The 26,334-nt window shown below is 42.8% G+C and overlaps 1 long non-coding RNA gene across 1 annotated transcript in view; it reads left to right on the top strand.

Annotated features, from left to right (window-relative positions):
* Positions 1–1,683: 1,683 nt before the first annotated feature.
* The window catches only part of LOC140003005 (uncharacterized), a 49,190-nt gene continuing 24,539 nt past the window's right edge, over positions 1,684–26,334 (top strand). The window contains exon 1 of the long non-coding RNA XR_011810881.1: positions 1,684–2,115. This is a non-coding gene — a long non-coding RNA (uncharacterized lncRNA). The remainder of the gene's footprint in view (positions 2,116–26,334) is intronic.

The raw sequence follows: 26,334 nt of genomic DNA, 5'->3' as shown, positions 1-26,334 counted from the left end.
GATGGACATTGGAAATATTCCAGCATAATCAAGTGTGTTTGTTGGTCGAGGGACTTAGTCCAGTGGTCATTGTGGATGATTAAAGGATGTTGAAGTACACTGGAGCTAGTTTACTACACACCGAGGGTAGTTTGTTTCAAAATTACTCATGCTGAAAGGATGAATGCTGCGTGATGTCTGGATGAATCACACCACCCCATGAAACAATCAGGACAAAGTACCCTCCTATTTTCAGACTTCTGTGCCTGCAGCCAAGCCTCTCGGGTGGCTGAGGGTCAGAACTGTGCTTCCCAGCTCCCAGCCTGAGGTTGACCACTGGATTGGGATCTGGGATACCTCGGTCGGACCCTAATCTCTGTCTGCAGTGTAGTTTGGATAAATGGTTTCCCTTTTACACACCACTGTTTACTTTCCTCAACCTTTGTCTGCAGAAAGCCTGAACACTGGGCAGCAAAATCCCTTCCGTTTGTGGGGCTTGACACCATGGGGCCTTGTGAGGAACCAGGGGAACTGACCTTGGGGTTTGCAGCCCCTGGCCCTGCTGTGGCATGCTGGAGACATGTTCCTGTGTGGGACACCTGTGCTGGACACAACAGCTCTATGCTGAGGGTGCTTTTGGCATATGGGGCCAGGCAGGTGGAGAGGGGCTTCAGAAGGAAGGGTGAAGCTGTAGTGCTTCCCCTGCCACGCAGCCACGCGTGGCCCCACTCATAGGGCGCAGCCGTGGGGTGCGCAGCACAGCTCAGGGCGGGCAGGGTTGTCCCGGGTGCCTTTCTCCATCTGTGGTCAGACTTAGGGCACTCTCCATTTTGAATTGTTCCCACTGTGTACTCTACTCAGCCTAGAAAGCAAGCACATTCAAATAAATGAGTAATTAATAGTGAAAAAGCACTGGTCAGAAGTTTTATTTTGTGTGTGTGCTTCATCCATGATGACTTCTGTGAAACCAGGGTGAGAAACTGGGAGAAATGGCAAGGGGCAACTCAGTTTTGGATAGTTCTTGGACTACAATATTAAACACAGATTGCTTTTGGGGAAATTTGTTTTGTGTGATCTGATCATTGTGTGCTGGATGTTTTTTGGGGGTGACTCACCCGCTGCTTGGGCGCAGAGGGGTGAAAGAAACAAGAGATGTTGGCTGTATCATTGCAGAAGGCTTTGAGTTTTCTTTAGTAATCTCTCCAAGGGATTCCTGTTTTAACTTTTCAGAGAAATCTGCCCATCCTATTCTCAGCCTAACGATGACTTCACTTGTAAAGGAAGACATTTTCCCATCTGTGCAGCCAGATTGAAATAAGAATTACAAGGGAGATGAGTAAACACCAAAGGAAGGAGAGGTTGGAGGGCAATAGAAAGATGAATTAAAATCTGAGTGTCTAATATGTGGCAATTTATGGATGTTTGGAGTTGTATAAATACTTTCCTATAGCATAGTCATCCTGGTATGATCCTAACAGAAATCCATTAAGTCAGTTTAATCAAGGTACAGGTACAGTTTAATCAGGTACAGGACTATGTCTCGTGTTTGTTTTTTCCTCCAAAGTTAACCCTTTTGCACTGAGTACACACTAACATCCATGGTTTTGCTCGTGTATCTGCTTACACAGAACATTACATGTATATTCAGAAATCTTATTTTAACTTTTGTTCATGGATGTAAGAATTTATTTTGCACAAAAATCCACTGTGTGTGACAAGCTGCACCTGGAGACAGGACTCCCTCCAGGAGGGTGGCCACACCGCTTCATTGAGCAGTGCTTTTGGTGCAACAGGGTTACATACAGTTATTACAATGCTTCTCCTTCCTCACCGGGTCAGCACACTGAATTGTTTTGACCATTTCAGCACCAAAAAACGTGTTTTATTTTTAAATTACTTAATGCCAGTTTCTCCTAGGTGCCTGGCATTGCCCTTTCAGCTGGGAGAACTGAGCACAACTTATTTCACCAGCTGAGCTGCAGGATTCATCACATGAGCACCATGGGGCCAACTGCCTGTGCCCAGGAGCCGGCACATGCTGTGCAGGTGTGCCCTGGGCTGGGGGCTGGTGTGGTGCGAGCAGGAGGGAGCGACCTACCCTGGTGTTGGAGACTGCTCTGAGCTTGGCCAGCAAAGGTAAGGCGTCTTAAAACAGTTGATGTGCTGAATTTGTGTTTTTGAAACAAGGCCTTTGAACCTGAAGTTGCTGAGGTGTGTAGTGAATGTTAGCCCTGCGGGGATTTTGCTGTGCTGGGATGGTAGAAAAAAAGAGCCCTGGAACTGTGTTTATTCAACTCTTGTCAATTTAATGTATTAATGCTACTTTGAGAGACTGTATGGACAGATCTTCTAGTTGCTGAAGTGGAGGAATTGCTTTAGTTAACATATGGAAAATATTTACAGGCTTTATACGATGGTGATATATAAGAGTAAACAGAACATCAGATAAGCACTGCATTCCTTTATTTTCACTTAAGACTCAAGAAAAATATATGCCTCTTTACTCACAAACGAGACAGATGGCTTGATGGCTGAGGGTATGCTATCTGGGGAAAAACATGCGTATTAAGCAAAGAGAAATAGAAATGTAAAAATCTTCCATAAATTCACATCAGGATGATCTCCTCTGAAGTTTGCATAACTGTTTTTATGGAGTAGGTGCTTGGGTTATAGCTTAATTTTCTGTCTGCTTCCAGTTTCCTTGCATTAAAAATCAGTGCCACGCCAACTTCCATCTTGCTCATGCCATCTGTCCTTTGGGACCTGGGTACAACCCTGTGGACATCATGTGTGTGTCTGTGCAGGTCAGGGAGGGGGGAAGCCAGCCCTGGGAGCAAAGTAATGCTGCTCCTCCTTTCTTCAGCCATCAGGCAGGACTTGGATACTGAGTTTGTCTTCTCCAGGCTGAGCCCAGCTGCTCAGGCTTAGGGCTGGTTCCATTTTCCTGTGGTTTCACACTACTTCAGAGTTCATATTAATATGTAAATCTGTATTTTCCTGATCCCAAGCTCTGAGGAATTCCCCAGGAGCACTGCAAAGGAACAGCACTGTGCCCTGACACCCGAGCAGGCCGGGGTCATTGCTCAGGAGGAAAAATGCCGAAACACGCTGACAGGCGGGACAGGATGCAGCACAGCTGGTGCTGACTGCTCTCTGCTCTTCAGCAGCCAAAGCAATTCCTGGGGGCTTGCAAACACTGGCTGAGGTGACCAGAGCTTTGCTGCAGACTTGTCAGTGCTGAGCAGGGGCCTGTGCAAATGTTTTCTCATCCACTTCAACTGATGGAAGGCTGAACGTGTGATGATTTTATTTTAAAGCATGAAAGATTAAAAGATATCTGGCTTTCCTACAGAAGTCACGTTGCTAACATAGGAAATGAAATGCGTTGCCAACTCAGTGAGGAAAAAATGCAACTTCGAACAAGTGCATTACAAATGCTGAGATCTAAGAAATGTTGACTTGTTCAACATGTTGGTGGTTTGAAATGATGTTTTAAAAAATTGCTGACCTCAGGATTTTCTTTGACTCTTACTCTTGTTTCTTTTGGATATGCTTTGTTGTTTATCTAAGCAACTCTGGTCATTGAATGAGGTTTCAAGAGAAAAGGTAAACAGAAGAAAGAAATTAATGCAGGCAAGCATAAATAGGTTTTGCTATGACAACTTCGCTTCTTTTGTTTTGCAACTCTGAAAATACATGAAAATGTATTTACATGAAAAATGTATTTATATGAAACCATATGAAAATGTATTTACTTTTCCATGTTTCTAAAAAGCAGGCTGAATCCATACTGAAAGGCTTAGGAAGAAGCTAAGATTTGTTAGCTTTGGCACAGGCATGTGGAAGCAGTCTAATATCATCAAGTTTGAAAAAGGAGGACAATGACAAAGGGTGATTCAAATGCAGCATAAACTTGGTTAATTTACTACATGATCTTGGTTTTAATAAAAAGCAGAGGAGCTGGTACACAGTGCTGGCAGAAAGCCTGAGGTGAGATCTCATTTAGCTGTAGATATCAATAAGGAAGCACAGCCAAATAATGCCATTGCTGAATTTATTTATTGTTGCTTAAGCTTTTTAAGATGACTAAATCTGTGTTGGAATTTCCCCCCTCCCCCCTTTAAAAAAAAAAGGCCAAACTGTAACTGTGTCTGAGGCACTTTTTATATGGCTGTGGTGTCCTGGTTGGCTCTAGTTCCACTGACAGACATGCACCAGATCACTTGCTGCTCAGTGCTTGCTCGCATCAGTGCTGGGTCCAAAAAGAACCAGCTGCGGATGTATCTGAGCTGTGTCTGATACAGCTCCAAGTCTGGAAAAACTAATTCCTCCCTCTGTGCAGACAGTGTTGTGCAATGGCCTGACCTCACTAGATACTTCTGCCGTACAATGGAAAGTAACCTAGGCAGAACATCTGCTTTAATAACAGCTAGCTTGTTTAGTCAAAAAATGTGGGGTTTGCTACCTGTGCCCTATTGCTACCTGCTAATTTTTTGGTGTTGACAGAATTGCAGGTGAGTGGTACAACCAGGCCGTTTGGGCCAGTATTCCCATACCACTTTTCCTGCCTAGTACAGTCTTGTGGCCGACCTCCAGGAGTCAGATGAGTTGTGTCACCGCCATACATACAAAGTCAGTGTTTTGTAACTTCTGTTGTCTGTTCACAAAATTCTTTGAGGAAATGTTTTATATGACAGATTTCCTAAAGATGTTAAATGGTACCATGAACCAAGGTGGTTCATCATTAAACCATATGGAAAATTGAACGATAAGGCAAGAAAAACAACACAGGCGCTTTCGTGCGTGCTATTGTAATGTTTCCTGAAAGTGGTGGGATTGCCTAGTGAGATTTCTATCATCATCCCTTTCCTGTTCTACCCCCTGTATCCCTTGGCTCCATGTTACTCTTGCAGGTGTTGTTTGTTGCAAAATGCATCTAACCCCCAAGGAATCTTAACTGTTTCTTCCCAGTATGAAATATGCTATTTGTGCCAACTGATCTCTATTTCTGCTTCTGGAGTTACAAGTTTTATTTAGTTTTCTTCAAGAGATTTTCACCAGCTGCCTTAGTTATTTCAGTGTTTCCAGGTCTGCAACTGTTGACAGCATCACCAGTATCGTTTGTTCCCTTTTCTTGTGCAAGTAGTCTGGTGGTATACAGAAACACCATCTCACCCACTTTCCTTTCGTATTTTAGGACTGCAGCAAGCACTGTAGCATTCCAGGGCTATTTATTCTCTGGCGCCCTACTCCAGCATCAGTGACAAGGGTCCAGAATGAGGGGTGACAGTGGGAAGCAGTTAATGCATTCAAGCGGTACAGGGTTCATATTTGTGCTTTAACTTCATAATACTAATGCTAAGACAAGAAAATGACCATGAATATAGCTTACCACAGTGCTGGCAGACTGCAAGCCAGTCTATCTTTGTGAGCTCACAGATACTCTAGTTGCTCATCTCTTCTCCAGCTGGTGAAGACAGGGAAATGCAGCCTATCTTCAGGGATGAAATAATCAGCTCCCAGAGTGATACAATAAAAAAGAGCAGTAAAAATCAGGTTTTCAAAAAGCTCCAGTGAACTTAGAGGACCAAGCCTAAAGTTAGAAGCAAAAGATGCCGAGGGTTCCAGGTGGGGTAGTGGTGCAAAGCACCTGACGGATTCTTTTGGCTGCCCCTTTGTGGACAGTTTCAGAAGGTTGGGTACCTGTAATATTTCACTATTCTGATATTGTGCTCACTAACTCCATTTTACATATACCCTTTCATAAATGATTACTGACCTAAGCCATTCAGCTGGGGACAGGATCACTGTTGAGCACATGAAAACAGACTAATGAATGTAACGCTGACAAAATGTCTAGTACATCATACCACATCTTTCCGAACAACCACAGGGTAAAATACTCATTCTTTGGCAAGGGGAGATCTCGATTAGGAGGTGCTGAAGGAATTCACAAATCTTTGGAAAGTTCTATGTGTCCTTTCTTCTAGGGAGAACAGGGAACTCAAACATTACATCCTTGAATGTTTACAGCTGAAAATGAAAGCTGGAAACCCATCAGGGACACAAGAATTGCAACACAGCTTTATTGCAACAATTAGTGCTCTCTCTGGAATATTGGTTCTAAAGCCATTGAGCTTATTCTCAGGAGTCTGTTTTATAATTTATATTGGAGGCTTTGCATTTTGTAATCTAATAGGAATTTGTAGGATTCTTATGCATGTTGACTTATAAAAATCAAGGCTATGTCCTGAGCTTTTAGATCTCTCTTGTGCTAACGTGGATAAGATAAGCATGTATTCAGCAGTCCCGTCGCTGCTAACCCAAGGTCTAGCAATCACGCTACCTGGCCTTGGCCAAGGCAGCTCAGATCAATTAAGATATAGAAGGTCATTAACAACAACTCTCTGAGATAACTGCTAGAAGCAAATCCTGATGTAAAAGAGTACATTTTGTTCAGCAATTTTCTCCTAGTGGTGGGCTTAACATGCTATTGTTGTTACTGTTTGGGACCTTAAGAATCTTCTTCTGTATCTGAGTGTAAGGACAAGCGTGTTATGGAGTGGTGGTATCGGAAGAGCTGAGTACTCTTCAAACCATCCGTGCTGTCGATGAAGCTTACTCGGCCTTGGAAGATGAAGTAGGCTACAGATGGAGGATGCTTTTGTACGCTGTACAGTACAGTGCTCATCCCCTTTGCTGTGGGCACCTGTGCGTGTGAGGAGGTGCTGGGTCTGTGCACCTCCCAGCCTGCACCTCCTCTCCCCTCTGTCGTTGGGAGGAAGGCTGGAGGGAATTTATTTTAAGAAGGGATATTCTGAGGGCTTGAGGAGATGCAAAGTGTTTTCTCTGCAGCTCCAGAGAATGGTTGTCATGCTGTGGGCTAGTGAATTAGGGAAAGCCAGCACCAACAACACTGCATCCTGGTGGAAATGACTTAGCCCAGACAAGTGGGGAAGGAAAGTCCTTTTATCTGAATTTGCTGTGAGAGTCTGTCAATATATTAACAGGACAGCACCCATTCCCTCCATTTGTTTGTCCCTAGCTGCTTCCCAAAGCATGTGGTCAGCACTGCGTGCCAGGCCTTCGCATCGCCCCTCCTAAACCCCTCGTCATTCAGCCGGAGGTCAGGCACTTAGGGTCGCTGAAGCATTGTAGTGCAGGGCTCTGAAAGCGTACATCTGGGTAGTGCTGTTTTCAATAGATATGCCCAATGCGAAGCTCAGAGTGAGCAAACCACTTCAGGCAGCTTCTGCAGTAGGTCTGGAAGCCTGCGCCAAAGTGTTCTGGGAAGAGAAGTTATTCTTATCCATGCTGGTTGGCTTCAAGTTGGTGTAGATTTCTGGTCCTTTATCTGCATGGCAGGTACTGCAAAGCTAACCAGGGTTTCCTTGCAAGGACAGCTAGGAACTGCAGTTATTATTTTTTAATGAAAATGGAGGGGGCTTATGAAATACGTCTCCAGGACAAACTTTTAGAGTGGTGATAAAATCACAATAGTTGCCAACATAGGCTTGAAACAAACTCTGAATCACAGCTTTTTGCGCAGCAGAAAGGAAAGCCAGGTGCCATTTCTGCTCAGCAGCTTTTCAGCCCGTCAGAAAGCTTTCTGAGGAGGTCTTCCCTGCTTCTCTGTCAGAACTTGGGGATGTGGAAACAGTCCGTGATCCACTGTTTCCAAAGTCGCACCTCCAGGGCAGCGCAGGGCTAGATTGGTAAACTTTGTCCGTGGTGGTTACTCACTTGCTCCTCTGCCCCTACTAAGTGAGTAATGCCTTGTGCAAAACCTAGTGGGCGGGCTCATGGCCGTGCTTGACCTCTCACATCGCCAAGGATGCTGAACCGCATGGGGAGGTGACACGGTACAAGGCAGGCAGGAGCTGGGGCTTTGTCACGTTAATGTGCTGGTATGAGCTTGCTGACAGTGCCTGTGATGATGGATCTAGACAGTTAGCCTTGCAGAAAGTCTTGCCCGTTTAAGGGCTAACATAACGAGAGGGAAGATAGCTGTCACGCCTCCAGAGACCATTTTTGTGCAAGAGAAACAGCATGCTGGGCTGCTTTGCTAGCTAGAGCAGAAAATGTTTTTGGTTTATGTCTCATATAAATAATAAAAGTAATAAAGAAACACAAATACCTCACCAAGGCAGTCACGAACAAATTGAAGAGAAAACAAATAGCTGACCGGAGCACATTAACCACTCAGACTGAAATCTGACTTCAGCTTGCAATAAAAAAGCCTGCGTTTGCCTCCGAGCTCGATGTGCTTAGCTGATTAAGCACACAGCCTGTTCTCTTCTGCCAAAGCAAGAACTGATGAGGATAACCGTGTTTGCCAACGCTGCTAGCTGGGGAGGAGGCAAAGGAGCCAGGAGTCCCGCATACTCCCTCTTGTTGGAGCCCAGCAGGCCGGTCAGTGCTTGCTCTGGTAGGAGCCGCTGGAAGGAGCATGTGTTCCCTTGGCAGGGATTCAGCTCGCTCTATTCCCCCCCCATCCCCCTTCCAAAAAAAAATGTACACAATGTCCTTTTTCCTCAAATGCTGGAAATGAGCACAAGGCCGTTTCCTCGCTCAGCTGCCCAAGCCTGCCTCGTGCTGTCTGCTGGCACCCGGCAGCACTGGCTCCTTCCCTGCTGGGGCTCACGCAGCTGCCCAGTGCCCCGGCCACCTGCCCACACTCTCTCCCAGCGGGCAGCTGAAGCCAAACCCTTCAGATTCCAGTAGCCCAAGACTTGCCACGTACCAGCCTGTGTCCTGGGCAGTGGCTGCGGCTGTCTGCTTCTGCTAAATGCCTCTCCTCGTGTACTCTTTCATGAAAGATTTTCATTAGTAGTGATCAGTTCTGTGTGTGTTTGTTCGTGTTTAGGTAGTGTGGTGGTGGTGGTGTTGTTTATTTGTTTTTAAGATGTGCTCAGTCTTGAAATGTTTTTTCCTGTCTGTATGTAGTTCACAAAGGTCTGCTTTGTTTGATGCTGAGGAAAATGCTGTAGACACCTCCTGCTCCAACCTGGCCCCTACATCAACTCTAATCTGCAGCATCTGGTGCTGGAAAGTACTGTTCTGGAGGAAGGGTGATTTCCTTCTTGACTTAAGGTCTCTGCTTACACAAGCTGCCATTAGCAGAAGCCTATCAAACTACATGAGCAGAAAATATGGGTTCCTATGTGCCTAGAAAAGATTACAATGGTTATTGTACATATTTTAGCCATTACTACATTTCTGTCCTTTATTTGATGATTACTTCATGCGAACGAAACCGCAGACCAGAGCTGCACCAGCGTGACAGGTAGAGACCATTTTGAATGCTGTCATCCTGCTCGGAGGGGCAGGAAGAGGGCAGGTGTACTTCTCCAGAGAGGAGTACACTGGAGCTGTCTGTTTGCTCTAAGATGAAACTTTTTGAAATTAAAATCCTGTCACTTATAAGCATTTGCTTGTGAAAAAACTTCCTGGGTTATTCATGGGAAGGAGCAAATTTTTATCCACAAAAAGGAGCAAACAGTTTTCAAAACCCTTGGCCTGATGCTTTGCGTGCCAGCTGCGTGATGCTGCAGGGTGCCCTGCTGGCTGCAGATGCTCACAGAGAGAAAGCTGAGACTGAGCAGACAACCAGGGGTTTGTCTGAAGACGTTTTTTCCAGATACCAGGAACTAAAATCTTTCCTGGCTTCCTTGAAATGCTGAGTGCTAAAATAAGTGCCATAGATGGAAAAACTGAAGGAGAATACACAAACAGCAGACCAAATAGAGTGAAGGCACAAACTTCTGTGTTTCTGGATTGCCTCAGAAATACACAATTAGAGTAAGAAAGATATAGATAATGGTATGATAGGAAAAACAAGATACAAAAATTCTGTATCGTATATGTCACCTCAAAAGGGATGTGTGCTTTGTTGGACTCACAATAGCAAAGCCAGCTTTTCTGAATAGGGTAAGTCAGGACTTCATAACAGAAGGGATGATTTTCAGTCTGAGGAAGACAAATGCTGTGATTTGGGAGACTTTGGTTTTATTCCCATGTGTGCCCTATGACATTTTAGGTAACCTAGAACAGGTTATTTAACACTTCTGTGGTTTTTACTATGAAAAATAATAACCAGCAACCTGTTTGAATGCTGTTAGGCAGCAGTCCTGGTTCTTAAATGGTCTGAGGTGTGCATGCACATAGGGCAATGTCACTGGCAAAAGGAAGAGAACAAGACCTCTTTATATCCAGAAATAACACAGAAATTTATTCTGCATAAGGACAAAACATAGTTAAGGGGCAAGGGAAGGAAAATCTAATTAACTTGGTAAGATTAGAGGGGCCTGCTGTTTGCTCAGTCGGGTCAAGAGTAACTTCCAATAAACGTGCATCCTTTCCTGGAATCAAAAGACTTGAGAACTCAGGGAGGCAGAAGCCAATTATAAATGTACGGACCCTGCTGAAATTAACAAATAACATGTTTATAGCTGTCAATATTTTGCTTTCTAGTGAAGCTCCCCAGGCCGTGCACATCACCACCAGTCCAATGGCGCGGCTGGCAGGGAGCAGCGTGGCACAGGTGAGGGCAGCAGGGCTATCGCACTGCCACAGCTCGCCAGCTAGCGCTGCCAGGCTGGCGGAGCCACACACAGTGGTAGTGCCGGGGTGAGTTGCTGAAGGTCTCTGGTCTTCCACTTCTACCACTTTGGCCTTTGGTAAGAGGAGGCTGTCACTGTTCCTTAGTGCTGAAGGATAATTAAAGCTTATGAAACAGCTGAGATCTTCTGGGGCTGCTGAATGAAGCAGGTGGGTGGGAGTGGAAGGGTCGGTAGAGTTTGCTGGTGCCTTGGCGTGAGCAGTGCTGCTGCTGCAAAGCACATGTTACAGTGTGAGCCTGTGTGCCAAAGTAGTGTTCTGAGGTCTTCTGAGCTTTCTCTGCCCCCAAATAAGAGGTGCTAGTGAAAATGAGCAGGGCCTTTCCTCTCTGGTGTGAACCTGGCTCTTCCAGCCCTGTCTCTGCCCTGCTGGGATGGGGTTGCTGAACTGCCTGCAGCCTGCTTGAGGGACAGAGCCTCCCAGTGCCCGCACCTCCACCTGCAGCTCAGTTAGCTGTTGCAGTCTTCCCAGGAAATTCTAAGTAGAATTTTTATGATATATACTTTTAGCAGTTTACACTACAGTTGAATGCATAATCATAATAACCTACTAAAATAAATATAACAGGATTATAAGTTGTTATATTTGCAATATAAAATCTTAAGCAGCTTGGGACAAAGTACTGCCTCCCTGGAGACCAGCAGAGGTGTCTGAGCTGGACTTCCCCCAAATGAAGGGGAGGGCCACCGGTGGGGTGGTCTGGTTCTCCGTGCGAGAGGCTCTCTTTGGGAACACGCTGCTCTGAGAGCCTGCCAGGTGCTGGACGTGTCAGCTCTCGGGGCATCCTGCAAAGGCCATCTTCTCCCCTCTCATGCAGCCTACTGGAGGGCGTGGACTGAGGTGGATATGTTCAGGCTGTAATTCTGAATGCTGTGGGATGCATGCCCAGAGCATTGCACAGGCACCTCCAGTTGTATCCTAGAATTTTGAAAAAAAATAATAAAAAAGAGAAAAATATGAATAGTGAACAGTTTAAACTCTCAAATGTCTTAGAGGAATCTGTTTAAGAACAAATATTCTAACTGAAAGTGAGGCCTGGGAATACATGAACTATTGAGTCGCCTTCCACCCTGACATTCCTTTTCTTTTGCTTTTACCACAGCATGTTTCCTTCATGTGCAGAGGCACTCTGTCAGCAGTTTATTGTAATTAGCTTCCTTGTGCAAGGAATGCCTCTTTATGAGCCAATTTGATGCTGCCTGCGTCTCAAGAGTACAACTGACAGCAAGGAGTTGTGCTTAATAGACACAAAGATGTGGAATTTGCAGGAAAGTACGAATTTTGTGTAAATAATCATGTGGATCTGAGGCATATGTTCTGGACAATGATTCATGCTGGAAGTTTAATTTGACATGAACAGGAAAAGAGAGAATTGTTGATGGCTTGAAGCTGATAGTTGCTGAATGCCCTCAGTTCCCTATGGAAGTTGCTTAGAGTTTAAAAATGAGGTTCCTGTTGCACGTTACTATTCCCTTCATTATTCAGCATTATCTGGTGAAGCTTTATTGCATCTTTATTTATAGGCCTGTTTTTTGTCTGAGATGTTAATTTAAACTGTATTTATAAACAAGACATGCCTGCATGTTAAGTACAAAGGCTGTGCAATCTCAGGGCTGGCTGCAGTGACTTTTAAGCACGGCAGACAAGGTTGCCACCACCACCACCCCAGCTGCAAAGCTCCATGGAACATGGGCTGGCTTTCTGTTGTGCATGCAAGGCAGCTCTCTTGGGGAATTTTACATTGGTTTCTTGAGAAAGATAGTGTGCAGCAGACTGTACCTGGAAAAAGTTAAAAAGTTATACATAAAAACATACGCATTAAAAAGTTTAAAAGTTTTATATAAAGAGACACCTTCTCCCTGCATTTTAAGGTATGCAAATTTAGCTTCCAAAGGAAGATCCATCTCTGAGCCCCACAGGACTGCATATTATCTGCTCCCATTCAGCTGTACTGAGATCCCCAAGATGTTAACAGGTTCGTAGTTTGGAGTTGTTAATGCTAATGAGAACTGACAGTGTGCAGCATTTTTCTTCATTGGAAGCCTCTTTTAACGGTCTTGTGCAAAGCTCTGTAAAGTTGGTGGAGATGTTCCAGCTGAAATCAGTGAGCACTGAATCAGGTAATGCATCATATCTGTCCTATTGACCTGTGGAGGTACATAAATATCATCCTGTAGAAGAAGGTGCTAAAACTGCAGTGCAGTTCATGAGTTTTGTAGAATCTATAAAGTCTTCCTTATAAGTATCAGAACAACAACAAGAAAAAAGCAGACACAAAAAATAAAGCCAAACAAACAAAAACAATGAAAAACACAGGATTGAACCAGTAAGGGCAAATCCCACTCTGAGGAACACTCATAATAAAGCTTACTCAAAGTGCCTGTGGATGACCATATTTTGAAAGAACAGGTACATTAGCAAATGCTAATTGCTTTATAGAACTGATCTCTTTAGTGTTCTGAAGCTGAAGTAATCTCTCTGGTAACAAAACCTCTCAGTACAGATATCTAACCCTCTGTTAGAGAGTGAATCTTACTATGTGTTGGCATAGGATGTATCTTCAACTGTTCCCAACTAGTTCTCATGTTTGAGTATTTTGTCAGGAAACTTAAGAAATTTTTTGTTAAGAAATTTTTGCTTCTCCAGCAGTGGTGCAAAGTACCGCAAAATGCAGAAGCTGTGCTTCAGTGCTTTCATCCACAGGTTTAGTTATATATATCCATACATCTCCATATGTATATGCATTTATTTAAAATCTGAATCCATTTTGAAATCTGGGATGAGTATCAAGAAAACACTTCTGTCCAGGTTGTTTGAATGTAGTTTATGATTAATCTGAAGAATCAGAAGCATTTGAAGTGGATGCTACTTTTAGTGCAGTGCAAAATGGTGTATTTTTTTTATTTTGTGGCCAGGAAAGGTAGAAAGGGACTGGTCTGGTGTTTGTTTCCTTTTGTTTTTAAATGAAGCATCTTCAAAATTATTTTGGACCTGTGGTGCAGAGATCAATTTTCATAAGATGCCTATAACTAGCAGCTCTTGAAATCCCATTAGAATGATCTCATCAGCCATCTGTAGAGAGATCTGTCTTTTGAACCTTGTGAGGTTGTTCTGATGATTCTGGCAGATAAGGAGATGAAGAGAACAGAGGAACAGCAGCAACCCCATTCTTCCAGCAGGACCTGAGCTGCTTTCCTGCTTATTAGCTGTGAAGTCCGCTTGCTTCAGATTCCTGTTTTCCTTTCACATGGTGCTGATCTTTTAAGACATTTCTCCCCAGTGCTGGAGATGCCAACTGACAACTTGGTTTCTTTAAAATAAAACCTCTTTGCATGCTTTCTCTGTGCTAGAGAAAAAAGTTTCACTAAATTTATGACAAGTTCATTTTCAGAAACATTTTCCTTTCAAGTCTGTGCTTGAGGAGGGTGGGAGTTCATATTTTCTTCAACTCTTATGCTTGAATTTGAGTCTTTTTATAAAAATGGCTTGATTTATTTTGGTCGTAAGAAATTTGCACATTCAGAGCTCTGGGAATATGCCCAAATATTTACAGATGGCAACAGCTATGTGAGAGTAATGTCCTGATAGTCATCTTCACAGCAATTAGCTGTGTATCCAGAGAGAACTGAACCTACAAAAGGACATGAGCTAGACATGAGCAACAAAGACAAATAGTCTATTTCAGTGGAGACAGTTAATCTCCATTATGATGGTAAATTTGCATTCTCCATCTTGCTAGCAAAAATCTGTGTTACTGGAGAGAAACATCACCTAAAACAACTTCTTTCTCTTCTGGAAGGGCTGTTTCGAGAGCAGTTGCTTATACCTCTGGGTTATACCAGTTCAGGGGTTGAAGAGAACTTCACTTTTTATGTCTCACCATGTCTGTCAGAGACTTTCCATATGATAAAATGGACATTTGTACATACTTAGTGAGGCTGTTTCTCTCAGCAAGTAAAGAAGTATGTGCTTCTATACGTTGCAGCTTCTATAGAAGAAACAAACAAGATTACTCTAAAGAGAGTAGCTCTTATTCTGTCAGGAAGAATAGCATTGGCAAGATTTCATAATCTAAAGCAGATCTCTTTCCTCACTTCTTAGAAGTCATTAGTTGTAGAAACCAGCACAGCCTCTGGATCGTTCCCTGGGCAACTTGGGTCATGGTGACACTGATGCTTTGGTCAGATGGAAGACTCATCTTCTGCGAATGGGACAAACCTGCTTTGTACCTGTCCTTGCTGTACTGGGTCTGGCTGCAATGTTAGCTTTCCCTGCAGCAGCCCATGCAGTGCTGTACTCTGCACTTGTAGCTGGAACAGCAGTGTTACCACACCAGTGTCGTGTCTACTGCTGAGCAGTGCTGGCACAGTACCAGGACTCTCTAACCCTCCTAGGGGGTGGGCAAAAAGTGAGAAGACAAACATCACCAGGGCAGCTGACCTAAACCAACCAAAGGGATATTCCATACCATGTGATGTCCCACTCAGCAATAAAAGGTGGAAACAGGAGGAAGAGGGGAGGGGTGGGCTCTTGTTGTAAAAAAGTCAGTCCTCCTCCCAAACACCGGCTACGTGTGTTGAGGCCCTGCTTCAATGACGTGGTCATTCAGGTTACAGCATTGTTAGCATACATTCATAATTTGATCTCCAGGGAGGTAAAGGGACAAGCCATAGAAAGCTGCACTCAGGAACCCGTCCCAGGTGCAGGACCCGGCACTTGCCTTTGTTAAACTTCATGTGGTTGGTGATCGCCCAGCTCTCCAATCCGTCCAGATCTCTCTGCAAGGCCTTTCCACCCTCATCCGAGTCCACAACTCCTCCAAGTGTGGTGTCGTTGGCAAATTTGCTCAGAACACTTTCTAGTCCTACATCCAAATCATTTATAAAGACATTGAAGAGGACTGGCCCAAAAATGGAGCCTTGAGGGACCCCACTGGTGACCATCTGCCAGCCAGATGTGGCCCCATTAACCACAACCCTTTAAGCCCTGCCCGTCAGCCAATTGCTCACTCATCGTATGATGTTTTTGTTAAGTTGTACACTGGACCTTTTGTCCAGTAGGATCCTATGGGAAACCGTGTCAAAAGCCTTGCTGAAGTCCAAAAAGGTCACATCAGCTGGTTTCACTTGATCAACTAGACGGGTGATCTTGTCATAAAAGGAAATCAAATTTGTTAGGCAGGACCTATCCCTCATGATCCCGTGTTGGCTAGGACCAATGACTGCCTTGTCCCCCAGGTGTGCTTCAATAGCTTCGAGGATCCTCTTCTCCAGAATTTTGCCAGGCACTGACATGAGACTGACAGGCCTGTAATTGCTAGGGTCTTCTTTCTTACCCTTATGGAAAATTGACACAACATTTGCCAGCTTCCAGTCTACTGGGACCTCTCCAGATTCCCAAGATCGTTGAAAAATAATTGAGAGAGGTCCCGCAATGACGTCAGCCAGCTCTTTCAGCACCCGGGGATGGATCCCATCCGGACCCATGGACTTGTATGGATCCAGGTGGAGCAGCAAATCCCGCACATGTTCAGGGTCGGTTGGGAGTTTCTCATTCCCACCGTCATGGTCCTCCCACTCTGGGCACCCAGGGTCCCGAAGCCCATCATCAGTGTTGAAGACAGAGGCAAAGAAGGCATTAAATGTCTCTGCTTTGCCTATGTCCTTGTCTGTGAGGAGACCTTCCCCATCAAGTAGAATCATAGAATCATAGAATATCCTGAGTTGGAAGGGACCCTTAAGGATCATCAAGTCCAACTCTTGACACCGCACAGGTCTACCCAAGTTCAGACCATGTGACTAAGTGCACAGTCCAATCTCTTCTTAAATTCAGTCAGGCTCGGTGCAGTGACCACTTCCCTGGGGAGCCTGTTCCAGTGTGCAACCACTCTCTCTGTGAAGAACCCCTTCCTGATGTCCAGCCTAAACTTCCCCTGCCTATGTTGTCCTTGGTCCTCCTTTTTCTGTTCACATATCTAAAAAAAATACCTTATTTATTGTCTCCCACAGACATGGCCAGCTTCAACTCTAGTTGGGCTCTGGCCTCTTGAATTTTCTGCCTACAAACATGAACAGCATCCCTGTATTCCTTCCTCATCGTCTGACCCTCTTTCCAGCAGCCGTACACATTCTTTTTTCGCCCAAGCCCCAGTAGAAGATCCCTAGTCAGCCAGGCCGGCCTTCTGACCCGTCTGCCTGCCTTCCGATATTTTGGAATTGCCTGATCTTGTGCTTTTAGGAGGCAGTGCTTAAAGACTGACCGTCACTGATGGACGCCAATGCATTTAAAAGCAGTTTCCCAGGGGACCTTGCTGACTAGTTCCCTGAGCAGCCTGAAATCTGCTTTCCCCATATCTAGGGCTAAAGTTTTAGTGGCAGTTTTCCTTCTGTCACCATAAATTCTAAACTCAACCACTTCATGGTCACTGTGACCAAGACAGCCGCCAGTTGCCATGTCTCCCACAACACCCTCTCTGTCCTCCAGCAACAGATCTAGGAGGGCACCTTTCCTAGTTGGCTCCCTTAGCACCTGCACCAAGAAGTTATCATCTAGGTGCTTTATGAACCTCCTGGACTTGCTCGTGTCAGCCATGTGGTGATCCCAGTTGACGTTTTCAAGTTGAAATCGCCCATAAGGACAAGGGGAGTTGATCTCAAGGCATCTCTTAGTTCTGCAAAGAATAATTCGTTGGCGTTGTCATCCTGGCAAGGTGGTCTGTAATAGATTCCCACAACGACATCCCCTTTATTTGTTCGTCCCTTAATCCTTACCCAGAGGCTCTCAACTTTGCCATTGCCAACTTGAAGTTCCACACAGTCCAACTCCTGCTTCACGTATATTGCCACCTCACCTACCCTGCCTGTCCCTCCTGAAGAGCCTGTAACCATCTATTGCAGCACACCAGCCACAGGACTCATCCCACCAGGTTTCACTTATGCAGATGATGTCGTAGCTATGGGATGGGGCCCATTTTATTCCTCATACTGCGTATATTTGTGTAGAAGCACTTCAAATGCGCCTCCCTACACGCAGCACCTTGTGGAGCCAACCGAGTACATGCATTTGTTTCTTTTTCCTTTGAGAAAGTCCATTTCAAGTTACTCTAATCCTTTTGACCTCCCATGTGTGTGGACCATCATCTGTGATCGTCTCTTATCAGCTCTCCAGTGTTCACAGAGAAGACCATACCATACCCTCCCTTTGTCTGTTTGTACACTAAACATCCCAGTAACTATGTAAACATTGAGTATTCATAAATGATTGCAGAGCAACTACAATCCATCACAACAGGATCTTGATAAGGCTAAAGCTTGTCTGCTTGAACAGTGTTGTAGGAGTTTCTTGACTATACTGTATTTGTAGTGCGAATCACCCATTACCTTAGCATTATGAAATGATTTTGTAATATGGTTGCCACCGTATACTCTGGAAAAAGCAACATTAATATATTGTGAGGCTGAAATATAATGAAACACATTTCATCTGGATGGACTGGCTTAGGCTCTTGTAAGACTGCAATGTTCTCTGACCGATCTTTTGGATGTTCCCTATGTGGAGGTTTTAATATTTACTATAATTTTACTTACTTGAGGTTATCTAACATTATGTGGAATTTTGGTTTAGCTATGTCCTACCACAATATACCTACGCTGTGCTTGGACTGTGACTTAGCAGAGTTGAACTGCATTACAAATGTAACTGTAACCACACCCACTGTCACATCGGGCATTACAAGTCATCAGAAGGGAATGCGTGGGTTGAAACGGGCTAACACAGGTTGCTCTCTTCAAAGTTCATCGTATTCATTGGTTCATGTACTCCACGTTGGGCTGGCCACTTCATAGCCACCTCAGACCCCACAGGCCTTGGTGACTTAGGAAGATATTTGCACTCCTCTCCAATTTGGGGACAGGTGGCCCATCCACTCACGTGATACAGCCATTTGTCTAAGACGAAGGGCACACTCCAGTCCCCTCTTGGTTGAGTTCAGCTTTCTTTGCAGCAGCTGTGGTCAGTCACTCCACGTATTCTTCCCAAAGCTGCAGGAGCACAGCCTGTGCCTGTCTCCTCAGAGGGGTCCACTGATCGGTTACAGCTCTTGTACAGTCAGTGTCAAAAATGAGTTTATACTCTCCAAAAGCTTGGCTGGAAAAATCTGTCCATCTCAAAAATCAATTCTAAAGCTAACCCTGCATTTTTTGTACATACAGTATTTCCACTGAAACCAGTGTCTTTGTATGTGCAAGGAATGAGTAATTGAGTTTCCATTCTTATCAAAGAGAAGTTCGCTATAGAAATCAGTAAGAATTCCTCCAGAAAAGTCAAGTGTGTTGCAGTCAGACATAATATTAGAGAGCAAAATGGTGCTGTGGGATAGGAGCCAGGGCTGATCTATAAACACTGTGCACAGCTGCTGGAGCACGAAGTGCCCGGTTACTGCTAGCTGGTAAATTCCAAAAGGCAACAGCACACAGGTGACCGCAGGATGCCTGATGGTGCTTCATTGCCTCATACGTCTGCAGCACTAGTGCCAAGCTCTCTGACTTCGATAAGTGCAAGTGACGTCGATAAGTCACTTTGTGACACTACGTTAGGTAGTATGCCATGGGGGCCAGGCACGTCTCAGTTTCTGGGCAGAGTGGAAATCACAGCTTTTAGAACTCTTCCAAATATCAAAAAATGTCTCTCTATAGAAGAGAAGTCTCTAAAATAAAGTATGGTGTGGGAATGTATCTAGTGATGGAACAAAAAGTGACCGCACTCTTCTCCATGTAGCACATATCACTAAATTGCTGGGAGCGATTTCAGCTTTAAGATGTCTAATTAAAGGTTTTTCCAAAGATACCTGGTCACTTATCTCACTAATTCCTCTCTTAACCAAGCTATCAAAAAGTATTACTTAACCTAAAGGTATCAAAAAATACTTGTGTAGTTAAACTGAAATGATAGAAGATTAAGTTATGGCAAATAACTATGTTAAATGAGGGCCAGGTTGCTCTCTTAATCAAATAACTTTGCCAAATATTTACTAAAATAGGACAGACTCTTGTAAAAGTATAAATAGTTTGTTACTTATTTAAATAAAAGGTCCTTACTAACCTTATTTGGTATGATTCTTTGATAGTGTTTATGAGGGAGTTTAATAGCAGGATTTCCATTGTGATTTTCACTTGTAAAAAAGAACTTTCTTTTTCTGGCAAAGTAGATTTTCCCTATAAAAAATTGATAGAAAGCACACTACTTAGTAAATTATGAGATATGTTATAGACACACTGTACATGAGCCTGACCACTAAATAAATATTTACTTAGGAAGGTGAGTCTGTTTGTGGGATTTGACTAGATATTCTGATTCTGGGTAGCATTGTAAATGGCAAGGTCTGACTCCCTGATAAGAAAGTACATGGAAACCCAGGGAGGGGCAGGAAGAGAAGGCTTGTGGCCTTTTATCCAAGCATGTTCTCTGTGTGTGCAGAACAAAAAACATATTATCTAAAAACACCATATTGGAGAATATGCATAAGATAAAGCAACGTGATTAGTAAGAATAAACTGTCAAGCAAACGTGTTCACTTTCTCTCTGATCTGGCAGAGGTGGGAGTACCTATATTTATGGCTTTCTCTGTCACGTTGTATACAACATCTCCAAAACTTTGTCCTGCTAACAACATGTTACCAGTAACTGATACTATATATTAAATTTTGAGTTCCAGCAGAATTTGGGAATGGAATCAAGTCAGCCAACCTGGTCATAAGAAAACAAGGATTCTCATTGCAGTTAAAAAAGGCAGAAGAGGACTGGTAAATGTATTTTGCCATTCACTTTTAAAAAGCACTGAGGAGATCCTGGACATGGGTACCAGGTCAGTACTATCAGTACTTCTACAGTACCAGGAAAACTTATTCAAATGTTAAAAATACTGAGTTCTTGAAAACAAGGTGACGGTGACTTGATAAAACCAAGTCCAATGTGTCTTTTTTGACCTAGCAGATTATAAAGGTGTGATTCTTTACAGTTCTCTTTAATAAATAAATAAATAACACGCTAAAAAGGAGTTATAAAATGAAATTACTTACTCTCTCATAGACAAAAAAATCTTACATAAGGCCTTTCTACATAAGCCATTCTATATAGACATGAATTGAAAAGTAAAGTATGGTTTCAGCTTGGAAACTTTGTAACGTGGGAAAGAGCAAAATTACTTGATTAGGTCTCAGTGCAGTAGATGTTAATGCTCTACATTCAGCTGAATTAGAAATGAGATGGGAATGGAGAAGTGGTAAACATTTCTAAATATTAGCTGATGGGTTTCAGAAAGCATCCCTGATCAACAGGTTAGGCAATGATTGCTCACAAGATGGGTGACCTGAATCTTCTGCTTGGTGGTCTTTTGTCTAATATATCTCAAAATTTAGCAACTGTAAGACCAGAGTGCTTTTTAGCCGAATGGAGGATTAGTTTTGATAGAAAATTTCCCATAAAAAAAGGTTGGGTTGTGTTAGAGAGAGATTAAAACAGAGACTCAGCAGTATTTTCAGACAGTCTGTGTATGAAAAGCAGTTTGGCCTGAAAACTTGAAGGCTGAACTGTCTGGCTACAGACTTGAAAATAGTACTGTCTGTGTAAGTTTTGCTCCTATTTTTAGGATTCTGATTGTGTAATCTGCAATTGTGATGGTGAGCACTTATGTGGGTCATTTATTTGGCTCTAGTGGGAGCGCTTATGGGAATAAGAATATACCAACGCTAGTAACTTCTACTGTGTAGTTCTCCTATTTTTGCCCAACCTTGCTCAAAGCTTCAATAGGAAGTAGGGGCATATTGTACTGAGGTGTTGATCACAAGTGCACATCCATTCCTTTTTCTCTTGATGGGAAAATGGCCAGCTCTGATAGAATTTGGGCCCAGGACTCTATAGTGAGCACTGAAACTAGCAGAAGTGACTGAACCTAAGAAAGGCTCCAGCTTTGAGTTCTCCAGGCAAGGTCAGAAAACCAACTTGTGTGGCAGCTACCAGGCCAGAAGCTAGAACCATGAACTAAAATGCTGGGCGCTCATTTTATTTTATTTGATTCTAAAAAATTCTTACTCCATTCCTAAAATTCTGCCTATCTGCACATCGTAGTGATAGGATATAAAAATACTTTCAGTTGAAGACCAAAAACGTAATCGATACAGCCAGAGGAGTATGCTGCGTTCCTAAAAATTCTTGCAGTCACCCATTAGGAAAATGAGTTTAGCTAGGAGTTACACTGCCATCTAACTGAGTGTAATCTCTCATAATACTGTTCTAAAGCTCTGGAAGTATTCCAGATATGTGATCAAATTACTTGAATCCAAAAGATACCTAAGTAAGTGATGCAATGAAGAGATTAACCGGAGATGAAGCAACTGAAAACATGTCAAGCGACTGAAATAAGACCAGTACAAATGGAAACAAACGTAAGGGGTACAAAAACATAGCAACAGTCACTGTTGCTGGCTACAATAAGCTTGCATTAAATGGAAATAGAACAAAGTAATGTAAGGGGTTGGAGAATAAAAGATAAAGGCAGTTTCAGAATTTTCTGTAGTAAACCTTGCCTTTTATGGAGGAATGCTGCAGAAGTGCAGTTCAAAAGAACAACACACAAAGATGGGAGTATACATGTATAACTAGGTGAATGAAATACACGCCATGCTTAAAATAGAAGACTCTACCTGGACTCTTCTTTGAAAAAAAAAAAAATCAAACCATTAGAAGTTTGTGCTTAACAGAAAATACTGTTGCTGCAAGCGGTTTGTACAGCAGAGATCCTGCCTAATGCCCATAGAACAGTGAATAATGGTTAAATGGCTGTCCCTAACCAGTGCTGCTGTTTACACAAGAGGCAATTCCAGTGCTAAGGCAGTGTGAAATACAACAGCAAAATTAAGTGTTGTTTTAGTAGGAGAAAGGGGAGACAAGCAATAGCAGCAAGCTTAAAGGGTTTGAAAAATTAGGAGAAAAAACTGAAAACAGACAACAGGAAAGAAAGTGAACAGCCAGATTGTGCAACTCAGTTAATGTGTGTCAAGGCCTTGGGAGTTTTCCAGTAGTGTGTTCTACATGGCTTAGTGTCAGCAGATTTTAAAGCACGGATGTGTTTTATACCTGTCAGTACTCTCAGAGTTCAGGTTGGGCATGTGGGAATCCAGCTGGGCATGAGTGTTATACTTGATGCTTCAGAGTTTCTGCTCACAGGTTTTCTCAGATGCTCTTGGGTGGGTTCCCTGCTGTTCTGTATTGCAGCTGTATACGTGCTGCAGATGGTGTTCTCATGGGCAGTGAATGTAGGTGGCTTTGCTGCCTGTGAGCCAGCTATCAACAAATCTTGGAGATTTCTGCCCCTTAGCAGATACAGTAGAAAAGGTCAAAAGACATTTTATATAGAGGTAAACAAATGGCAGATGTACAAACAGTGCAAACTAAAAGAAAACTAAAAGCCTCCTTATGGTAGGAGACCAGAACAAAAAGCGAGGCCTTCTAACTAATGTGGAGAGAAATGTGTCATTGCTGAGCTGAAGGGTGTGTTGAGTTGAGTGAAAGAACATGTTGGACAGGGGAACAAATGGCTGGGATTCATTTAATGGTAACACTCAAAATGCCAGACTGTAGCGTCAGAATTTGTGCAAAGCTGAGAGTTTCTCAAGAGAACATCGTCATCTGCTGACTTGAACTAATAGTGGGAAAAACAGCATCAGCCAAATGACTTTAATCTAGATATGCTCCAGCAAATTATATTTGATGAGGAAATTCCAGAATATTCACTATAAATATACTATTTGGATGACATCAATTCCTGTCTTCTATTAGTTCTCTGTACCCCAAGTTCTACACAATGTGAAAGCAAATATTTGATAGGCATGCAGTATATTTTGACAAAACAAACAAACAAACAAAAAAAAACAAAATGTGGAAACACACCAAGGTAGCATGACAAAAACCTGCATTGTATATTTGGAATTGAGAAAACACAAACTTCTTTAAAAAATGGTGGAAATCATAGCTACAGCAGAAATGCAGAGATGGGAAAGCCTGAAGCAAACCAAAGTAGAGCAAAGTAGGCATGCCAGTGCCCTACAATGGAGGAGATACTCCTTGCATATTTACTTCTATGTGGAAATCCTTACTTTATAATCTGGGTAAAACTGCTTTGCTGTCTTTCTGAAGGCAAGAATGGATGGGAAAGTGAGCTGCTTATAAACTACCTTGGCAATGTTATATCCTCCAAAAGCTAAACATTTAATCTGATGTTTCTGGTTTGACCTTCAGAATCAACACCATTGCAGTTGTAGTACCCAATTTCCAGTAAAATTTGACTTGAGTGAGCATAGAGCCACACAGAAGAGAGAATCTGTATTTAAAAAATGATAAGCAGGACTCTAGATAGACATTCTTGAGAACAGACTGGGATTTTGTTGTGCCCTTTCCAATGGCTGTGCATTGCCTTTTATTTTGCATTAAATGAACTTGACAATATAGCTTGATACTTCTGATTTTCTAGCAAAGGTGATTAGAAAAAATATCCTGGCTCTCCCACACTCTAGTCCCTTCATCCCATTTGTGCTCTCCTTACAGTTCACTGTCCCCTTTAAAAAAAAAAAAAATAATAATAATTAAGCGACCTTCCAACAGATTTCAGGAATATTGCTAAAAGCTGTGTGCTGTATTCTGGCCTAAAGGGTCTATGACATTTCTCCCTAGGACAGAGAGATTATCCTTCAATTCCTACTTTATTTAAATTTTAACTTGAATCTGAAACTGAATTGCAGTCAGGGAACACAAAAAGCTCAGTCAAGATGCTTCTGTGAAGAGTCTCGGAGCAAGGAAATTAGCAATTAGTTACACCAGTTTGCCAGGAGGCTGTTGGCATGTCTGTAATACATTGATTGCAATGGGAACTTCTGAGTTATGAAACTGCACGGTTGTAGAGATGCATTAATAGCAGCAGGAGGCACAAGTGAGTCAATCTGGGAGTCAGTGTTGCCCGAGTCAGAAACCGATAGCTGACAGACCGCATTGGTGTTTGGTTGCTTTGTGCTGGTTGGAGTGCTACATGCTCCAAGATGTAGAAACCCTGGACGTCTTGTTCAAAGGAATATTTTTATTCAGAAAATCTGCATTGTTTATGACTCCTCTTTATCATCTAAGAGGATGGGGAAATGGCTTCCATGTGGGATGTACTGTACCTAGCCCAGGAAACCTGGCAAGAATTACAGACTCAGTGAGCTGAGCTTGGAGATGTGACGATGCAGTGTGGGGTTTGGAAAATGGTCCTCACTTTGTACACCTTCGTAGTCTTTCTGGTTGCCTGTGACACCTTCAGAGAGATGGCAGTACTGTGATGAAGGTGCATGCGTTCTGCATGTCACCTGGGTGGGCTGAAGCAGCATAGTCACTGGGGAAGTGGGGAAATTGAGACCTGTTCCCATGGTGGCTGCTACTGTGGGCAAAGCATGTGCCCTACTGTATGCTGGTGGTTTCTTTGTTTATGTTGTCATTTTATTTAATGTAGATCAAAATAAGTTTAATTCCAGTCGGTGCAGGAGATGGTTAATCTGTGGAGCTTCTGTTCTGGTCAGAATATTTCTGCATGGTTCTTCTATGGCCTAGGGTTTTTTATTTTTATTGAGGCATGGTCAGATATACTAAACTTTAGAAAATTAAATGATTGATAAAATTAAACTTAGAAGAAAAGTTCATTGTGTGGTTGCCTCAGCTCCCAGTGAAGTAAAAATACTGAAAAGCTTGTAAACCCAGATCCTAGTTTTTAATAATCTAAGTTAGCAGTAGTGTCAGGAACAAAAATCAGTATGGCCAAGTACTTCCCACTGCTTTCACTCAGTCTGCAGGTTGTTGGATAAATTTGATTTCTCCTGCATACAGATAGAAGAGCAATACTGAGGAAGTTTTATTTTTCTCTCCTTTTTATTGGTATATCAAAGAAATAAATTGATTTGGTGAACCCAGAAAATCTATTCCAGATCCAGAAGCACAAGACAATGTCTAGAGAAGTTAAAATCTTCCGCCCTGATTTTCTCCATGAGACTGTAGATATAAATTTGTTACTTTCTTTTTTTTTGAATGCTGATGATCAGAAAAAATAATGAAATTCTGTCAATAAAAGTATATATTTTGATCTTTTAAATATGATAATAAAAAATTCAGAGAGTATATATAACATTGGACCAAACTATACTTTCAAAATTTGAAATGTCAAAATTGGGCATGTCTAAGTTGGTTTTGTTTTTGAGGGGAGAGGGAGCTTTTTTGTGGTCACTGTTTTTTTGATCAAGACATTTTTAAAAAATAGCTTTTCTCTATGAGGAATTCTTGATAAATCTGGTTGGTTGGTTGGTTGATTTTTCTCAAATGAAAATTTCCTGCTGAAACCATTAGGCAAATCTTAACATTTTCAGGTTTTGGACTAGACACTTGAGTTATCCCTAATCTTAGCAAATATCTATTTCACAGAATGCATCCTCAAAGGACTGCTATAAAATTAAAATAATTTAACTGGAGTAGTCCACAGTGGGGAAAAAAATCCTTAATTAAGAGCTGAATAATCAATACTGAGGAAGATCAGCCTTGAGGTTTTGCAGTTATTCAGGCAGCTATTCACTGGGAATCTTAGTATGGTACAAACAGATCTGGGTTTAAAGCCAGACATAAAACAGCTGTGTTCCTGGAAAATGGGGAGATCTTATTCTAAAT

Source organism: Anas platyrhynchos, chromosome 8 (assembly GCF_047663525.1).
Source record: "Anas platyrhynchos isolate ZD024472 breed Pekin duck chromosome 8, IASCAAS_PekinDuck_T2T, whole genome shotgun sequence".
Classification (NCBI taxonomy): domain Eukaryota; kingdom Metazoa; phylum Chordata; class Aves; order Anseriformes; family Anatidae; genus Anas; species Anas platyrhynchos.
This window is presented reverse-complemented; position numbering and strand designations above follow the sequence as displayed.